The following is a 20,594-nucleotide window of genomic DNA, read 5'->3' as shown; positions in this document are numbered from 1 at the left end:
ATGCACATGTGGTGGGAATGCACAGCCATTAAAGAATTTTGGAATAACATCAACAATGAATTAAAATAATTATTTCAGTTTTCATTTAAGAAAAAACCTGATACCTTTCTCCTGGGAATAATGTCACCAGAAATCAAAAAAGAAAAGAGACCACTTTTTATGTATACAACAGTAGCAGCCAGGATCTTAATCGCAAAAAACTGGAAAAGTAACGAAACACCTTGTCAGGGAACTGCCCTTGGAGCCCAGAGTGGAGGTAAGGCTCCCCAATGATGCAAGAGAGGGAACAAGCAGGGGGAGAGAGAGAGCTTCCTCTGGGGAAGGAAATCAGCGTGACGCCAGGAAGAAAGGGGAGCCTGAGAGGGCTGTGGAGGGAGGGTTCAGAGACTCTGCCACCGAGACTAGCGGGGAGAGCACAGGACCTCCGCTAGGGACGCCCACTCCGCGCAGAAAGCTTCCGCGCAGGGAGTCTAGGCGGAGACTTGGTGTCAAAGAACTTTTATGTTGGAAGAAATTCAGGAAATGCCCACTGACGGATTCTGCCAGTGACTAAGACAGCCATGGAGTAAGGGCTGTCCAGCCAGGGAAAGGTTTAGTCAGACAACGCAGTCTGGAGCAGTTGCTACTTACGCACAAGCAACCCCAATTCCCATTACAGCAATCCGTCAGTCCTTGATGTTGCTTGTGCACAAGCAGGACAGGTGGCAAGATGAGTCAGACCGGAGGAGCAGGCGCCGGAGAGGGAGCACAGAGAGGACCAACTCTGGAGGAGAGAAACAGAGTTTTGGAACAGCAGCTGGCTCAACTAGCGGCGCGGCTAGATGAAAGGCGGACTCAGGATGCCCAGGGGAAACCCACCCCCATTGCGAGGAAGGTACCGGGACTGGTGCATAAGTTTGGGGGCAATCCCAGGGATTATAATGCTTTCAAGACGGAGGTGCAGTACGCGCTGGACCTGCAGTATGATGACTTTGTGGACGATGGGGTGAGGGTAGCCTATGTGATAGGGCATCTTCAAGACGCTGCCAGGGAATGGGTCAGACCCTTGATGGCCTCGGACAATGCTGCCTTAAAGGACCTTAGGAAATTTTTTGGCGCCATGGATCTCATGTTTTCCAGTCAAGTAGAGCAGAGCGTGACTCACAGGGAACTGATGGCGTGCAAACAAGGAAACCAATCAGAGAGTACTGGTTGTGTTTTGCGATGCTTATCCACAGACTTGGGTGGGAACTGAGTTCGGAACCAGTGCAGATGCTATTTGAGGAGGGCTTAGCCCCTTCGGTTAAGGATGAACTTTCCCGCTCGCCCCGCCCGCAATCGATGGATCAGCTGACTAAAATGGCGCTTGCTGTTGGAGTACGCCAAGAGGCGCGCGCTCTAGAGAGGCGGGAAGGGAGGGCGGAGCGTTGGCAGGACAACCGCATTCCTGAAATGCCGGAGCAACCTTCCCAGCCAGCGGAGCCAATGGAGATTGGAGGGGAGGCGCGCGGGTTTTCAAGCTCCAGTGAGGTTCGCAAAAAGGAGGGGAAAGCGACTAAGAAGTGTTTTCTCTGCCAACAGCCAGGACATTTTGCCAGGGTCTGCCCTCAGAGAAAGGCATGGCAAGGAATGGTGGGGGCAGCTGGTAGTGAGGAGTGTTGTATTTGCAGGCTCCTGTGCACAGCGGAAGGATGAGCAGTACGTGCCACATACTTTACATTACTTTATTTACACTTCAATGCTGAGAGATTACATACAGGCATCTTGCCTCTGTGAGAGCAGAGAAGCATCCTCTCTCTTCGGAAGCACCAAGAGAACTGAGAAAAACAGGAAACCAGTGTACGTCACATCCAGTCTCCTTTTCCCGTGGGAAAACCCAACAGTAACTCTGACTGTGGAATGTAAACAATGCCTTGTGACTGGCATTTCGCTGCACAGTGAAGGAAGCAGAAACCAACAAGGAGGAGGGGAATAATAAAGAGCAGGGAAACGCCAGCGCTTGGCTGCTGATGAGCGGGCACAGCAGCCAGGCCAGCAACCAATAAAAGTGCCCAAACCAAAATCAGGGAGCTCAGGGACGCAGGAGAAAATCAAGGGGGTTTTGAGGAGAAAGAAGGGGCACTGTATTACAGGGGAGCATTGTACGTACCAGAAGGGGACTTGAGGAGGAGAGTACTCAAACAACTGCATGACAACCCGACGGCGGGGCATTTTGGTCAACACAAAACCATGTTGCTTGTCACCAGGCAGTTCTGGTGGCCAAGAGTGAGGGAAGATGTACGGGAATACGTATGGGGGTGCGATCGCTGCCAGCGAGCTAAGGGGGAGAAAGCAGCACCCGCGGGGTTACTGGAACCCTTACCCACTCCGGGGAGACCATGGGAGGTGGTATCCATAGATTTTATGACCGATTTGCCCAAGTCCAGGGTGAAAACAGCCGTCATGGTGGTAGTCGACTTGTTAACCAAAATGTGCCATTTTATTGCTTGCTCGCATGCAGTAACGGCAGAGGAAACAGCCAGGCTGTTTGTAGATAGATCACATTTTCCGGTTGCATGGTGCCCCCTTGAGGGTTTTGTCCGACAGAGGAAGGCAATTTACTTCCAGGTTCTGGAGGAAGCTCATGAGCTTGCTGCATGTCGAGGTGAGTTTCTTGACGGCCAGACATCCGGAGACTAACGGGCAAGCAGAAAGAGCGAATAGCATACTCCAACAATACCTACGCTGCTATGTCGGCGAGAGGGAGAACGATTGGGTGGAAAAACTAGCACTGGCCGAATTTGCTTACAATAACGCTGAACATGTGTCCACGGGAATGAGTCCGTTCATGGCCAATTACGGGTGTCACCCCAGGGCCTTCCCAGGGGAGGGGGAGGAGAGGTGGAGTGTGCCGGCAGCAGAGCAGTTTGTGGAAGAAATGGAGGCCTTACACCAACAACTTAAGATGAACCTGGAGAGGGCCAATGAAGCGTACAAGAGGCAGGCAGACAAGCACCGCAGAGAAGGGGAAACCATAAGGGTTGGGGACCGGGTGTGGTTGTCAACCCAAGGGCTACCGTTCAAGGGAGGTTGTAAGAAATTACGGCCAAGGCGACTGGGACCTTTCGTGGTAACACAGCAGGTGAATCCTGTGGCCTTTAGGCTCAACTTGCCGACCAACATGAAGCTGCACCCAGTGTTCCACAGATCTTTACTCTCGCCATATCGGGAGGGAAGGGTATTTCCGGGGCGAGAGAGAGAGATCCCCACTCATCCACAGGTGGAGGAAAGGGAACTCAGTGGTCAAGCCGCGGAAATTCTTGATTCAAGGAGGAGGGGGAGACAGGTGGAATATTTGGTGGCTTGGGGGGGAGCCCGAGTCGGAAAACACATGGGTTCCCGCAGAAACCATCAGGGATGAGTATCTTAGGGAGGAGTTTCACCGCAGGTTCCCAAGGAAGCCGAAACCACTAGAGAGGTTGTGGGAGGAGCAGTTTGGCACCACGGATGATGAAGAAGAGTTCAGGGGGTATCCGACCTCCGAAGAGGAGGGAGGGGAGGTATCAGAGGGAGAGGAATCGGACTGGGAAGATTGGGCAGCGGAAAGAGACAGCAGCAGGTGGAGAACTGTGTTTGAATCATCGGAGGAAGGGGATAGCTCTTTCCAGGGGTTCCCCGCATCACCGTCAAAGGAACGGGCCGGGGGTGAGGAGGGCCCTGGGGGGGAGGTGGATGTCAGGGAACTGCCATCGGAGCCCAGAGTGGAGGTAAGGCTCCCCAATGATGCAGGAGAGGGAACAAGCAGGGGGAGAGAGAGAGCTTCCTCTGGGGAAGGAAATCAGCGTGACGCCAGGAAGAAAGGGGAGCCTGAGAGGGCTTCGGAGGGAGGGCTCCGAGACTCTTCCACCGAGACCAGCGGGGAGAGCACAGGACCTCCGCTAGGGACGCCCACTCTGCGCAGAAAGCTTCCGCGCAGGGAGTCTAGGCGGAGACTTGGTGTCAAAGAACTTTTATGTTGGAAGAAATTCAGGAAACGCCCACTGACGGATTCTGCCAGGGACTAAGACAGCCACGGAGTAAGGGCTGTCCAGCCAGGGAAAGGTTTAGTCAGACAACGCAGTCTGGAGCAGTTGCTACTTACGCACAAGCAACCCCAATTCCCATTACACACCTACGATAAATGAGTGGCAGGTCCAAATGATAGAAGATCTACAGATGGCCATGATGACAGGGAGAATTAGAGGGTATCCAAAACAGAAAGTACAGAAAGAATGGAAAATCTTTAAAGAATATTTGGGAAAGTATTGCAATAACAAACATCTCCTGGCAGAAATAGAATGATCCTTGGAAAACAATAAATATAATGTTTTTTGATATCTGATGAAAACAAAGAAAGAAATACAATAATTTGGAACTGTGTGTGAAAAAACTGTAGAAATAATAATAAAAAGGTAAAGGTACCCCTGCCCGTACGGGCCAGTCTTGACAGACTCTAATCAGAAGTCAAATATGTTTGTTTTGCTTTGCTTTCTTCCTCCTCTTTTCTTCTTTCCCCTTCCTTTTACTCCCCCTCCCTCTTTTTCTCTTTTTTCTTTTGTGTTTCCTTTCCTGGTCTTTCTCTTTTTGATATGTTAAGAAAAAGAAAAAGAGATGAAGTGTATTATGAAAACCTCAGTAAGTTAAAAGTGATGCCATGTAATTTCTTTATTGATATTTATGAAATGTTAACACTGGATCACGGTAATGATTGAATGTAGCAACTACTGTGGTTTCGTTTTCTTTGTTATTGTCGAATTCTAAATAAAGTTTTATTCTGTTGAAATTAAAAATAAACAGAAATGTTTGCAGCAGGCTTCCAAAAGTGAAGACACTTGCCATGTGTCAAGAGGCAGGGAGTTCCATAGGGTAATGGGGTTTCACAGGTATTCAGATCTTTGTGGAAGCCTTTGGCAGAGCTGTTCATCCCAAAAAGAAACCGGCATCTCTCCCGCTGGTCATCAACTGGCGGGTTGCAGCCTGATCCAAGGGGACCATTGGAGTACAGGGTCAGATTTAAGGTGCTGCTTTTGACCTTTAAAGCCCTTCACGGCCTAGGACCCTCGTACCTACGGGACCGCCTCTCCTGGTATGCCCCACGGAGAGCCTCAAGGTCCATAAATAACAACAGCCTAGTGGTCCCAGGCCCTAAGGAAGTTAGATTAGCTTCAACCAGAGCCAGGGCCTTTTCAACTCTGGCTCCGGCCTGGTGGAACCCTCTGCCTCATGAGACCAGGGCCCTGCAGGATCTGATTTCTTTCCGCAGGGCCTGTAAGACAGAGTTGTTCTGCCTGGCCTTTGGCTTGGAGCCAATTTGATTCCCTCCTTCTCTTTCTTTTTTCCTTTCCTTCACCTCCTGTGATGAGGCTACATTTTAATATTTTAATGTTTCAATATTTAATGTTGTATTTAAATTTTGTTTTTAAGTTGTATTTAAGTTTTTAAGACTGTGAGTGTCTGGAAGCGGTTGGAGGATGGATGGCGGCTAAAAGATTGAGGTTGAATCCTGACAAGACAGAAGTACTGTTTTGGGGGGACAGGGGGCGGGCAGGTGTGGAGGATTCCCTGGTCCTGAATGGGGTAACTGTGCCCCTGAAGGACCAGGTGCGCAGCCTGGGAGTCATTTTGGACTCACAGCTGTCCATGGAGGCACAGGTCAAATGTGTGTCCAGGGCAGCTGTTTACCAGCTCCATCTGGTACGTAGGCTGAGACCCTATCTGCCTGCGGACTGTCTCGCCAGAGTGGTGCATGCTCTGGTTATCCCCCGCTTGGACTACTGCAATGCACTCTACGTGGGGCTACCTTTGAAGGTGACCCGGAAACTACAACTAATCCAGAATGCGGCAGCTAGACTGGTGACTGGGAGCGGCCGCCGAGACCATATAACACCGGTCTTGAAAGACCTACATTGGCTCCCAATACGTTTCGGAGCACAATTCAAAGTGTTGGTGCTGACCTTTAAAGCCCTAAACGGCATCGGTCCAGTATATCTGAAGGAGCGTCTCCACTCCCATTGTTCTGCCCGGACACTGAGGTCCAGCACCGATGGCCTTCTGGCAGTTCCCTCACTGCGAGAGGCCAAGTTACAGGGAACCAGGCAGAGGGCCTTCTCGGTAGTGGCACCCGCCCTGTGGAACGCCCTCCCATCGGATGTCAAAGCGATAAACAACTACCTGACATTCAGAAGACATCTGAAGGCAGCCCTGTTCAGGGAAGTTTTTAATATGTGACATTTTAGTGTATTTTTCATCTCTGTTGGAAGCCGCCCAGAGTGGCTGGGGAAACCCAGCCAGATGGGCGGGGTACAAATAATAAATTATTATTATTATTATTATTATTATTATTATTATTATTACTTCAACTTATTTTTATTATTGCTTGTTAGCCGCCCTGAGCCTGGCCTTGGCTGGGGAGGGCGGGGTATAAATAAATTATTATTATTATTATTATTATTATCATTATCATTATCATTATCATTATCATCATCATTATTAATATATTGCTGCAGGCCACCTCAATGTCCGAGCGGTGTGAGATTCCAAGACTACAGGAGCAGTATGCCTGGCTTGGTGTTTACTTTTGGAATGAGGCACAGAGGAGACTGGGGGGGGGGTCTTTAAGATACATGGTCTCTTTACACATATATGCAAGTCTACATTGCAGAGATTCACAGCATTCACCCCCCCCCAAAGGTCTGGTTTCTCCCACAGGCGCAGCCTTGGATTCAAACAGAAATGAAACATTCCTCTAAGTCTCTCTCCAGCTTGCTCCTTCTCCTCTCCCTCACATCACGGTCCTCTACCGGCCCGTTGGGGGAGTGGGACCCCCATTTCCCGAACCACACAGGTCCCCTTCCTTGTTTCCCCTGAATGGCCCGTCTCCCAGGCGATTGGCTCCTCAGGAAAGCCATCCTTGCTGAATCCAGGGGTTGGGAAGGTCTCAGCGTACAGTCTCCCTCCCCCAAACACACAACAATAGGCAAGGCAAAGAAATGGGTACATGCCAATTCAATGCATTTCTGCCATTGACCACAGCCTCTCTTGTGTGAGGGAAAACAAACAAGAAAAGTTCTTTTTGCCAAGAAAAAGCTGGTGTCAGGAGACGCGTTCTTTCAGGCTGAAGTCAACTTCTGGCTTCAACTTTGAGGATGTCACGGCGTTAAATGCAGTAGTCCATGCACAGTTTTTCTTAGGCTCCGGTTCCTGAAAAGCCATTGTTCCAGTTCAGGTTTCCAGACATGGCGGACAAATGCTTCCCTTGGTTTCTGCCCCTTCCCTCTCCTTCCTTGACTGAGTTATGACAGGTGTCACTCACCATTCAATGTTCTGGACGCAGCCCTGCTTCCCTGGCGGAGTCAGACTTGGGGGGTTCCTGAGCGAAGGGCCCTTTCCCTCCGCATCCCCCCTTAGTCTGCCCCCCACACCCAGGGGGCCCCCTCAGCCCTCCTTCCCGGGGGTCTCCCTCTGCCCCCCTCTCAGTCCGCCCCCCCACCCAGGGGGCCCCCTCAGCCCTCCTACTTGGGGGTCTCCCTCCGCTCCCCCCCTCAGTCCGCCCCCCACACCCAGGGGGTCCCCTCAGCCCTCCTTCTTGGGGGTCTCCCTCCCCTCCCCTCTCAGTCCGCCCCCCACACCCAGGGGGTCCCCTCAGCCCTCCTTCTTGGGGGTCTCCCTCCCCTCATCCCTCTCAGTCCGCCCCCCACACCCAGGGGTCCCCTCAGCCCTCCTTCTTGGGGGTCTCCCTCCGCTCCCCCCCTCAGTCCACCCCCCACACACAGGGGGTCCCCTCAGCCCTCCTTCTTGGGGGTCTCCCTCCCCTCCCCTCTCTCAGTCCGCCCCCCACACCCAGGGGGTCCCCTCAGCCCTCCTTCTTGGGGGTCTCCCTGCGCTGCCCCCTTTCAGTCCGCCCCCCACACCCAGGGTGTCCCCTCAGCCCTCCTTCTTGGGGGTTTCCCTCCGCTCCCCCTTCTTAGTCCGCCCCCCACACCCAGGGGGTCCCCTCAGCCCTCCTTCTTGGGGGTCTCCCTCCCCTCCCCTTTCTCAGTCCCCCCCCACACCCAGGGGTCCCCTCAGCCCTCCTTCTTGGGGGTCTCCCTCTGCTCCCCCCCTCAGTCCGCCCCCCACACCCAGGGGGTCCCCTCAGCCCTCCTTCTTGGGGGTCTCCCTCCCCTCCCCTCTCTCAGTCCGCCCCCCCCCACCCAGGGGGTCCCCTCAGCCCTCCTTCTTGGGGGTCTCCCTTTCCTCCCCCCCTCAGTCCGCCCCCCCACCCAGGGGGTCCCCTCAGCCCTCCTTCTTGGGGGTCTCCCTTTCCTCCCCCCCTCAGTCCGCCCCCCACACCCAGGGGGTCCCCTCAGCCCTCCTTCTTGGGGGTCTCCCTCCCCTCCCCTCTCTCAGTCCGCCCCCCACACCCAGGGGGTCCCCTCAGCCCTCCTTCTTGGGGGTCTCCCTTCCCTCATCCCTCTCAGTCCGCCCCCCACACCCAGGGGTCCCCTCAGCCCTCCTTCTTGGGGGTCTCCCTCCGCTCCCCCCCTCAGTCCACCCCCCCCACCCAGGGGTCCCCTCAGCCCTCCTTCTTGGGAGTCTCCCTTTCCTCCCCCCCTCAGTCCGCCCCCCCCACCCAGGGGGTCCCCTCAGCCCTCCTTCTTGGGGGTCTCCCTCCCCTCCCCCCAGCTTCTCCCCTTCAACTCCCGCCTGACTCCTCTTCCTCTCCCCCCTCAGACCCTCCCTCAGAAAAGGCGCCTTGCATTTTCCCGCCAAAAGGGCTGTCTCCGCCCCCGCTGTCTTGGGAGCCAATCAGAGCGAGGCTCCAGGAAATATCTGAGGGACCCAGTCCGCTGACTGGCCTGGCTCTGCTGTCCATCACAGGCCCAACCAAGGGGGGCATCCGGCAGCTTCTCAATATGTCTACAGATCATCTCCGTCTGTCAGTTACTTATCAATCCATTTTAAACTCTTGGGGTTTGAGATCATTTTAAATAACTGTGCTGGGTGCCAGAGCCCTGTGGGACCTAATGAATAGTACTAATAAATGGATGGAGAAGAAGTCTGGGAAGGGGCGTGTGTGTGTATATATATATATATATATATATGTAGGTATGTTGGTAGGTAGGTAGGTAGAACAGAGCTGCAGTCCTCCTGCGAACTGGCCCCTCCCTGGCTTGGCAGAGAGGACAAAGGAGGACCCTCTGTTCCCTGACTTGGGGGTCTCTCCCCCCATCAGGCATGATCTGAGCAGGGACCCCCAGGCCCCCTCCCTGCACCCCGGGTAGTGGCATAACAAGGTCAGGGGGTACCTGGTGTGGAAAAGTTTTTGTCACCTCCCCAATATTGACCTTTCTTTTTTTTTGTGCCTGCAAAAATGTTTTGACTTTATAACATATTTTCTTACAAAGGAATGTGGATTCTGGGCCTCTGGGCCACTGTGGACAGATACTTAAATCCACAGGATGCATCGTGTTTTGGCTTGTGTTGTTTTATTTATATTTATTGTTTATTTATTTCATAAAATTTATTTTTAAAAAACCTGCAAAATTGTTTACCAGTACAAAAACAAACAAACACCACAGCAGTAAAGTCAATAAAAAATAACAAGCCTTCTTTAAAACAGAGAAAAGCTAAAATATTAAAACAGATTAAAATTACTTCAGCTTCCTAATGCTTTTAGCAGGTGCCAGAAAAGCGTCTAGCAAAGGCATGCGCTTTATTGCAAGAGGCGGGGAGTTCCAAAGGGCAGGTGCTGCCACACTAAATCATGCAGTGCTGGAAAGGGGGCGACATGCAAGAGGCCAGCCTGGCAGGGTTGTTGTGGAAGGAGGAGCTCCTGGGAGGAAAGGAGGGGCCAGGGAAATGCCATTCTAGAAGAGCCTCCGCCTCTCACTCCTTCTCCAAACGAGAGCCAGGTATGTGTGGGTGTGTGTCAACATATACAGCGAGGGGGGTTTCTGGGGGGTTTCCTGTTGTTATTCTCTCTTGCACAGCTACAATAAACCTACGATTAAAATTTTGATCTGGTCATTTCTTCGTCAGAGGGCAAACAGCAAATTTAGCAGGGGATCAATTACTTCCCCCCCTCACTGTAGATAGATGATAGACAGATGTATATATGTATGTGTGTATAACAGACAGGCACAGAATTGCCCTCATTCAAGATGGCCGTGGGCCCTTCCTCCTGCTCCAAACATGGGAGGACCGGCTGCCCTGACCCAACATGGCCTCTCCCCTTTCTCCGCAGCGGCTTCCCCTTGCGAGGCGATTGGGCGAGGGGGAGAGAGCACCCGGAAGTGGGTGGATTGAGCCAGCTGCCTGGTTACCCACATGGGTTTGGGAGAGAGCAGTAGCCAGGGAGGGAGGGAGGGGAGCCGGACAGGGGGTGCGGGAGGAGGCAGGAGACCCTTGCAAGGGCTGGGGCTGGGTGGTCTTTGGGGAGCATTTAGGATTCATTTTGTTACCGGAAAAATCCGAGGGCTCCCTTGGACAAAAAGTAAAGACACCAACCAGAGTAAATTGGAGCAAATCAGCAGCCTGTAGGCTTGGCCTTTATTGAACTGTTGCAACAGGGTGTTCCCCTCACTTGCAGGTGAGAGAAAAGACACAGAAAAATGGTGTGCAAGACCTTATAAAAACTTTTGAAATTCCCCTCCTCTAGGTCAAGCCCACCCCCAGAAACATCACGCATACATCACAGAAAGGAGGGGTTGAGGGAGGAGTTGCGGTGGTAACCTGAGTGTCCTGTCACCTGGCTGGTTCCCCCTTGAGTACTTTACAGGTGACAAAGGGGACTTTGCAGTTTCCTGCCCCCAGAGGGAAGATCTGATCATTGTCCTTTGTTCCAAGCTGTCCAAGCTGAATCCACTCCCATATGCAAGTTCTTTGTGATCTTGATTGTCTTCTGTCTGGGATCATCAGGGTTGGCATAGCCATAACTGGGCAGGGCTCCTGTAGATGTGCTGGGATGGTGAAGGGATTATGGCTGCCCTGTATCAAATCTTCCCCATTTTGTAGTCTTTCCTTCATGGAGTAAAATAAAAATGGAACAGTGCAAATCCGATGTATGGTTGATTTTCTTATGAATTTATAACAGAAGTGTGGCGTATGTAGTGTGTGAGTGTGAGTGTGTGTGAAGTTTGTACAAACAGAATGATTGGGGTGGGGTGGGGTTCCTGCTACAATTTGCAATGTTGCAGGGTCCATCAGGGCAGCTCCGGGGTTTCCATAACTTGCTGGCTTGGCGTTTTGCAAGTTTCCTTAATTGTTTGACCCCACACATACAGACCTCCCTCTTTCTCTCCCCCCACCCAAAAAATAAGTCCTCCGGAGATACTGGGAGGGCAAAGCCCCCCAAGCTGAAACAGAAGAGAGTGGTGCTTGGGATCCCAAGAAGCCACTGCAGAATGAGCCCCCCCCCCGAATGGGTCCTGGCAGGAAGAAGTGGATATCAGGGGTAAGAGGGAGGTGGAGGGGAGTAGGTCTGCATTGCAGGGGGTCTAGATGGCCCTTGGGGGTCCCTTCCAATTCAGCCAGTCTGAAGTCTGGGAAAGGGGCTGAATCTTTGGGGAGTGGAGATACAACTTTCCCCCAATCTCCCCAATTCCACTCCCGCCTGGTTCGTTCTTGGGCGTTTGCTGCAATCCCTGCCTTGCAGGGGGTTGGACTAGATGGCCCCTGGGGGCCCTTCTGACCCTGTGATTTCTTCCAGAAGGTAGACCTATTTCCTGGCCCAGCCTCCATCCATTGTTCTCTGCTAATTTGACCTCCACCCCTATTATTCTGCCTTTCCTATCCTTAAATATTTGTTTGAAATCTAATTTGGGGTTAATATACAAAACCACTTCCCTTTTCTTGGTTTTTTTCTGTGTGTTTCCTGCAAATATATAATGTCCAATTTTTGTTTTAGCAAGATTTATGTTATAAGGTTTCTTTTGGTTTCATTCTTAAGTCCATTTATGTTCCACAAGAGCACTTTCAGATCCACCCCAATGTCCTCTATTTTTTGTCCCTTTACTCCTCTCCCTCCTCCTCCTGCTTGTCATGTTTCCTCTAATTCTCCAGTCTTTATTACTATTATTATTAATTTTTCATTAATAATTTCATTAATAATGGATACAATACCAAATTTTAACATCCAAGATGAAAATTTTGTTCTTCTTGTTGTCCCTCCTCAGACAGCCCTATTTCATAGAATCACAGAGTTGGAAGAGACTACAAGGGCCATCGAGTCCAACCCCCTGCCAAGCAGGAAACACCATCAGAGCACTCCTGACATATGGTTGTCAAGCCTCTGCTTAAAGACCTCATTTCATTCCGCCGTCTTACCTTCCAGGACTCTGGGCTGTCTTCCAGCTTTCCTTTGTTTAGATAAAATTAAGACACATGTAATGTATGGGATGCGGGTGGCAGTGTGGGTTAAACCACAGAGCCTAGGGCTTGCTGATCAGAAGGTCAGCGGTTTGAATCCCCATAACGGGGTTAGCTCCCGTTGCTCGGTCCCAGCTCCTGCCAACCTAGCAGTTTGAAAGCACGTCAAAGAGCAAGTAGATAAATAAGTACTGCTCTGGTGGGAAGGTAAACGGTGTTTCCGTGCACTGCTCTGGTTCACCAGAAGCGGCTTAGTTATGCTGGCCACATGTCCTGTTGCAAGGATTTTTAAGTACCTGTGACCCTCTCAAATAGTGTCCAAGAATTGACAGACGCAGCAGTGAAGAAAAAGAAAGTGAGGTTTATTGCTGAGCAATAATTGACCCAGTGGAATTCTTTCCAAAAGACTGGGCCCCGGGCTCTAGCGCCCAGAAGCTTTATACCCGAGTACATACTTCATAGATCATGACATAATCAGATACAATTGCAAACGGCAGCAAAAATAAAGCTAATGAGCGCATTCCAGCCTTGCCTCTTCTGATCATGTAAAGAGTTCCCTCCCAACTTCTGCTTTTTCAGTCTGAACACGCAGTTTTAACCTTTTCCCCAGATTTATGGTAAGAAACAGAAAATTTGAGAAAAGGAACTTCGGCTGTTGTGCTCCTACGCGGCCATCTGCTATACATTCTGCGCTTAGCATCTTCCTGTTTTAACTGCTCAGACCTTGTCTGGACAAGGGGGGAAAGTGCCAGCACATCAGATTTATTGCTGCCCCCCTTTGGTTAGCGAGACATTGAAAATAACAAGGAAGGGTACTGGGGCAGAGTTCATTTAGGATTTTTTCAGATTTAAGCAATTTGCTATAAGCTTTTGCAGAAGCTTTCACGATTCAAACATGGATTATATAAAATCATCATATAAATATCTGGTTATATATGGATATATATGGATATATGGATAACTGATAACTGATTATATGGATAACTGATTATATGAAAAGCATAAGGATAAATTCCTTCAGGTCCTGCTTCAGTCCCTGAAGCTGTACGCTGGCTCCCTTGGCAAATAAAGCAAGATGAGTGCCGTGCCCCAGAATCGATCATGACTGGACCTAATGGTCAGGGGTCCCTTTACCTTTGATGTATTTTAACGAAGTGATATTTTCCCAAACTGAAAAATCTTCTGTAAGAGACCACTCCATGGGATAGATTTCACAGATAATAATTGTTCGGTCCCTCTACAATCCAACCTTGCTCCCCCTGGGCCCTAAGATCAAAGATTCACCTTCACTTTTACAAATCCATACACAACAAAAGTTCATGCAAGCAGATGTGGTTTCCTGTGTGAAATATTCCTCAGTTGTAATCTGTCGGTTGTCTTCAGCCCCCTTTGAGAGGGACCCCTTTTTTTCTAATGCGCCATCATTTGCGCTGTTGTAGCATCCCCAGCCGAAATCATATTTAATCATGTATTTGAACAAAGTCTCTCCATATCTTCAAACAGGCTGATACCTTGCCAGTTCTAATTAGAGCCCTCCACAAAGGACCGCACCATTAAACATCAAATTCTCAAGTTTTTTTTTTAATATAGTTTCACTTGCATTCCATTTCATTAATTGAATCTTTCTCCACGAGGCTTGCCAAATCATGAAGTAGCTGTCAGTACTGCAGTGTTTCATTCTATCATTGCACAGTGTGACACTGTGCCTTTAATTGCCTAATTACCTAATGTATCATCGTGTGAGAACGGGAGCGATTTCTATATCTCCTCCTCCTCCCCTCTGGTCCTTGCATCTGGCTTTTGCTGAAGGATACGGCTGCGTGAGTCAGCTCTTCGCTCTGTTGACTTCTTATTTTCTTGATGCTGCATTCCAGCCAGAGTCTGCCTCTGCTGTACTCTGCTACTACGGGCGAAGTTCCTCACCATTCGGACAAGTGAGGGAGGGCGTTGGCCCAACAGCACGAAGTATCAAAAAAGATGAAACGCTCACCTCACATCTTCTGTAGCAGAGCGACAAAAGTCCATTCAAAGTCTGAATTCAAATCTTTGTTGAAAAACAGGAATGCTCCCGCTCATGGCGTTGGCATCAGAGAGTGTCCAATTCGTGCAATGCTAAACACCCAGCGCCCCTGCCTCCACTGCAGCGAGCGGCAGATATCGGACGGCGTGCGGGTGAAGGAATATCCGCCCCATCCCTGCGGGGTTCAACAGGGATAATTACCCCCAGATCCAACTTGTTTAATTGCATGAGCTGACAGTGAAAAGGAACTCTCTCAGAAGGGGGTGGACCTTCATTGGGGGGTTCTAAGAAGTTGGATGGCCACCTGTCATGGGTGCTTGAAATGAGATTTCATAGAATCATAGAGTTGGAAGAGACCACAAGGGCCATCGAGTCCAACCCCCTGCCAAGCAGGAAACACCATCAGAGCACTCCTGACATATGGTTGTCAAGCCTCTGCTTAAAGACCTCCAAAGAAGGAGACTCCACCACAGTCCTTGGCAGCAAATTCCACTGTCAAACAGCTCTTACTGTCAGGAAGTTCTTCCTAATGTTTAGGTGGAATCTTCTTTCTTGTAGTTTGGAACCATTGCTCCGTGTCCGCTTCTCTGGAACAGCAGAAAACAACCTTTCTCCCTCCTCTATGTGACATCCTTTTATATATTTGAACATGCCTATCATATCACCCCTTAACCTCCTCTTCTCCAGGCTAAACATGCCCAGCTCCCTTAGCCGTTCCTCATAAGGCATCATTTCCAGGCCTTTGACCATTTTGGTTGGCCTCCTCTGGACACGTTCCAGTTTGTCAGTGTCCTTCTTGAACTGTGGTGCCAGAACTGGACACAGTACTCCAGGTGAGGTCTGACCAGAGCAGAATACAGTGGCACTATAACTTCCCTTGATCTAGATGCTATACTCCTATTGATGCAGCCCAGAATTGCATTGGCTTTTTTAGCTGCCGCGTCACACTGTTGGCTCATGTCAAGTTTGTGGTCAACCAAGACTCCTAGATCCTTTTCACATGTACTGCTCTCAAGCCAGGTGTCACCCATCTTGTATTTGTGCCTCTCATTTTTTTTGCCCAAGTGCAATACTTTACATTTCTGGAGGGGGTTGGACTAGATTCTGAATCTATAATTCTATACTTCACCCTGGTGTGAGATCTTAAATTGACTTTTGAACAAGTGAAATTTTATACACATTCCATGTGCTGATATGCTTTCAACCCCGTATGAAATATTTGGTGGGCCATGAATGAATCCTTTCCCACATTCCAAACACTAAACCGTTTCCTCTCTTGTATGAATTATTTGATGGGAAATGAGAGAGCTGCGTTGACTGAAGTTCTTTCCACATTCCAAGCACTGAAAGGGTTTCTCCCCTGTATGAATTCTTTGATGGGAAGTGAGATTCTGCCTGAGACTGAAGCTCTTTCCACATTCCAGACAATGATAGGGTTTCTCCCCTGTATGAATTCTTTGATGGGAAGTGAGATTCTGCCTGAGACTGAAGCTCTTTCCACATTCCAAGCACTGATAGGGTTTCTCCCCTGTATGAATTCTGTGATGGGAAGTGAGTTCACCACTCAGACGAAAGCTCTTCCCACATTCGAAGCACTGATAGGGTTTTTCCCCTGTGTGAAGTCTTTGATGGGAAGTCAGATGACCACTCAGACAAAAGCTCTTTCCACATTCCAAGCAGTGATACGGTTTCTCTCCTGTATGAAGTCTTTGATGGGAAGTCAGACCACGACTCAGACGAAAACCTTTTCCACAATCCAAGCACTGATAGGGTTTCTCCCCTGTATGAATTCTTTGATGGGAAGTGAGATCACAACTCAGACGAAAACCTTTTCCACAATCCAAGCACTGATAGGGTTTCTCCCCTGTATGAATTCTTTGATGAGAAGTGAGATTCACCCACGTACTGAAGCTCTTTCCACATTCGAAGCACTGATAGGGTTTCTCCCCTGTATGAATTCTGTGATGAGAAGTGAGATGGGTCCTTTGACTGAAGCTTTTCCCACATTGGAAGCACTGATAGGGTTTCTCCCCTGTGTGAAGTCTTTGATGGGAAGTCAGATGACCACTCCGACGAAAGCTCTTTCCACAATCCAAGCACTGATAGGGTTTCTCCCCTGTATGAATTTTTTGATGAGAAGTGAGATTCACCCACGTACTGAAGCTCTTTCCACATTCGAAGCACTGATAGGGTTTCTCCCCTGTATGAATTCTGTGATGAGAAGTGAGATGGGTCCTTTGATGGGAAGTCAGATGACCACTCCGACGAAAGCTCTTTCCACATTCCAAGCACTGATAGGGTTTCTCCCCTGTATGAATTCTGTGATGGGAAGTGAGATTCCCCTCCTGAGTGAAGCGCTTCCCACATTCCAAGCACTGATAGGGTTTCTCCCCTGTATGAATTTTGTGATGGGAAGTGAGGTGATCCTTCCGATTGAAGCTCTTTCCACATTCCAAGCACTGATAGGGTTTCTCCCCTGTATGAACTCTTTGATGGGAAGTGAGATTTGCACTTCGACTAAAGCTCTTTCCACATTCGAAGCACTGATAAGGTTTCTCCCCTGTATGAACTCTTTGATGGGAAGTGAGATTCCCCGAGTGACTGAAGCTCTTTCCACATTCTCTGCACTGATACAATTTCTCCCTACTCTGTGTTATTTCGTGTGAAGTGAGGCTATTCCTTTGAACAAAGCTCTTTCTTTGATGGGAGGTGGACTGGGAGCTCTGACGGATATTCTCTACACACTCTGAATATTTATCTGACTTCTCCGCTATGTGGATTCTGTTGTGCTCCCCCTTGTTCTTCCCTTCTGATTCATCACCATCTGCAATGAAGAGAGATGCTAATTAGAGTCTCAGGAGGAAATGGGAGCTCCAGATTATTGAACAATGTTAATGAATGCTTGTGACAGAGGAAGAACTGAAGAGAATGAGATGTGAGGCCGTCCAATAGTTTTCACTGTTTTTGTTTCCTGGTATTAACTGAGATATTGCTTGGCTTTTATCTGGGATGGATATTTTTGTGGCTCAATCATGGAATCCACTCCATCTCCAATCACAACATGTTATGATCCAACAGGGATCCTTACTGAGAGAGTCCATGATCCCACAATTCTCCACCTTGACTTCTCCTGTGTGAGTGCCTGAGGGCCCTGCTCTTGCCACTAACCACCTGGCCCGGGGCGGGGCCTGACAGGCCTCACAACTATGGTTGCTGTTACTGCTGCTGCTGTCCAGGAGGACTCGGGGACGCAGAGTTCTTTTAAAAATGTTTTTAAATTTTTCTTTTGAATTTTTTGTATGTGGGGGTGGGGTGGATGTTTGGTTGGGCCTGGGAATTTGTTTGATTTAGGTGTTTTTGTAATTTTTACAGGTTTTTTGTATTGTTTTATTTTTTAAAGGTTTTTTTTGTTCTTAAGGGGAGGGGTCAGGGCTGCCGGGGAGTGGGTCCCAGCCAACAAAATGGCTGGGGCATGTTCCACAGGGGGGGATGCACTGGGACAACCGATCTCAGTGATCACGGGTAGGAGGAGGAGTTACGCTAAGACCAGACCATGTCGTTACAGAGGAGGCAGGTTTAGTCGTTGTCCGAGTCTGGTCCTGACTGGATGGATACTAGAATCAGCAAGGGATACCCACATGACCTGAAGCTGCTGCTGTGCAATGCCAGGTCAATGATTCATAAAACCACTGCCATCCATGACTTGATCATGGATGGAGGACTTGACCTGGCATGTGTAACAGAGACTTGGTTGGATGAAGCAGATGGGCCTGTCCTTGCCGCTGCTTGTCCACCAGGTTTCTCTTATGCACAGCAACCCAGGCCATGTGGGCGGGGAGGGGGGGGGTTGCAGTGATTTTTAGGAAGTCATTAGTCTGCACCAGGCATCCTATTGGGAAGACTCAGTTTTCTGAGTGCATGTTCTGGAAGTTGGGCAATAGGGGCAGTACAGGATTCCTTTTGGTGTACCGACCTCCCCGCTGCACCAAGGATTCCCTGCCTGAGCTGCTTCAGGTCGTGGCAGATGTTTTCCTGGAGACACCTAGCTTGGTTGTCCTAGGGGATTTTAATATCCATGCCGACACAACCTTACAAGGGGCCGCTCGGGACTTCGTGGAAAGCATGGCCTCCATGGGGCTGTCCCTGAATAAGTCTGGCCCAACCCATAGCCACGGACATGCCTTGGACCTGGTGTTTACCTCTATGGATGTTGGTGATCTGACACTAAGTAAAAGCGAAACAAAAGAAGTGCCATGGTCAGATCACTTCCTGGTGCAACTGGACTTCTCCGCGACCCATCCCCTCTGCAGGGAGGTGGGACGAATTTGGATGGCCGGCCCCTGCCACTTAATGGATCCAAATGGTTTCCAGAGCCTGGTAGGGGAAGTTTTATCCCATGTTGATGGCCTTTCAGCTGATTCCCTGCTGGCCCGCTGGAATGTGGAGTTAACCAGGGCTATTGACTGTTTGGCTCCGAAGCGCCCTCTCCGACTGCATGGAGCCCGGACAGCCCCGTGGTTTTCCACGGATCTGAGGGCAATGAAACAATCATTGAGACGGCTAGAGCGACGGTGGCAGATAACTCATTCTGAAGCTGACCGGACACGGGTTGGAGCTCAATGTCGAGCCTACCAAGTGGCGGTTTTGGCCATTAAATCCTGCCGTCCAGTCAGCGCTTCCCTGCATGGCTCTGCTTGGGGCTGACCTGGGCAGGAAAAACAGAGTTGCAGCAGCGGTCCTGCCATCCGTGTGAGATAGAGGGATAAATCAAGTCCAGAGACAGTTCGTTGCTATCTCTAAAAGCGTTTATTTACAAGCCATAAATCAGTCTCATTCCATCGGAGCTTTCCGGCATCTCTCCCGTACCAAAAGCACACACAGCTTCTTTTCAGCGTCTCAGTCAAAAGTGAAACCAACTCTCACAGACAAAGACAGACAAAGCCTGTCACGTACGGCCCTGCTTCAGGCCACTCCCCAGATACAGGACAACAAGGAGTTTTAATCCTGTAAACTCCAAACTCCACAGCGGTAGCGACGGCGAAGACTTTCTTCACCACCTCTATTGCATCTGCAGAAAACAGCAGCAGGAGACTTTTTCAGGTGGTTCGCAATATAGCAGAACCACCTGTTACATCGGGGCCCAGCAAGGGCCACATGATCTCCTGCAATGATTTTGCTAATTTTTTTGCAGATAAAGTCGCTCAGATTCGGGAAGAGGTAGACGCCACCGTGGGAGCAGAGCCGGGGCGGGAGAGTGCTAGAGTCCTGTCTAGTCAAATTGTGTGGGATCAATTCCAATCTGTTACCTCCAAGGATGTGGACAGGCTGCTTGGACGAGTGAAACCAACCACCTGTCTCCTGGATCCTTGCCCATCCTGGCTTATAAAAGCTAGCTGGGAAGGGCTGGGCGATGGGCTTCGCGGGGTGGTGAATGCTTCCCTCTGTGAGGGAGCCTTCCCAGACTCGCTGAAAGAGGCGGTTATTAAACCGCTTCTTAAAAAACTATCTTTAGATGCGGCCATAATGGCCAACTATCGCCCAGTCTCAAATCTTCCATTCTTGGGCAAGGTGATGGAGCAAGTGGTTGCTGAACAACTCCAGGCACGCCTGGAAGAAGCGGACCATTTGGATCCCTTCCAGTCGGGATTCAGGCCTCATCATGGGACTGAAACTGCCTTCGTCGCACTGGTTGATGATCTCCGGCAGGCTAGGGACAAAGGTGAGAGCTGCTTCCTAGTTCTGCTGGATCTCTCAGCGGCGTTTGATACCATCAACCATAACATCCTTCTAGACCATCTTGAGGGGCTGGGAGCTGGGGGCACTGTCATACAGTGGTTCCACTCCTTCCTCCTGGGCCGTGTTCAGAAAATGGTGGTGGGGGATAAGTGTTCAGACCCCTGGGCTCTCACTTGTGGGGTGCCTCAGGGTTCTGTCCTCTCCCCCATGCTTTTCAACATCTACATGCAGCCGCTGGGAGAGATCATCAGGGGGTTTGGGCTGGGTGTTCATCAGTATGCGGATGATACCCAGCTCTACCTCTCTTTTAAATCAGTGAATCACCAGTGAAGGCGGTGAAGGTCCTGTGTGAGTGTCTGGAGGCGGTTGGAGGATGGATGGCGGCTAACAGATTGAGGTTGAACCATGACAAGACAGAAGTACTGTTTTGGGGGGACAGGGGGCGGGGAGGTGTGGGGGACTCCCTGTCCTGAATGGGGTAACTGTGCCCCTG

The 20,594-nt window shown here is 50.1% G+C and overlaps 1 protein-coding gene across 4 annotated transcripts in view; it reads right to left on the bottom strand.

Annotated features, from left to right (window-relative positions):
• LOC309334660 (uncharacterized protein) overlaps window positions 1-20,594 on the bottom strand; it is a 128,030-nt gene that overhangs the window by 102,120 nt on the left and 5,316 nt on the right. The window contains exons 3-4 of one of the 4 annotated variants that reach the window (XR_014153225.1): window positions 18,565-18,895; window positions 17,099-17,189 (exon numbers count right to left, since the gene is read on the bottom strand). The exons of the other annotated variants lie outside the window; for them this stretch is intronic. The gene's annotated coding sequence lies outside the window, so the exon portion shown is untranslated. Of the gene's footprint in view, window positions 1-17,098; window positions 17,190-18,564; window positions 18,896-20,594 lie in introns of those variants that run through there. 4 annotated transcript variants of the gene reach the window in all.

This window comes from Podarcis erhardii (genome assembly GCF_964252035.2).
Source record: "Podarcis erhardii genome assembly, chromosome: 2".
In the NCBI taxonomy this organism is placed as follows: domain Eukaryota; kingdom Metazoa; phylum Chordata; class Lepidosauria; order Squamata; family Lacertidae; genus Podarcis; species Podarcis erhardii.
The sequence above is the reverse complement of the archived record's forward strand: the minus strand, read 5'-3'. Positions and strand labels throughout refer to the sequence as shown.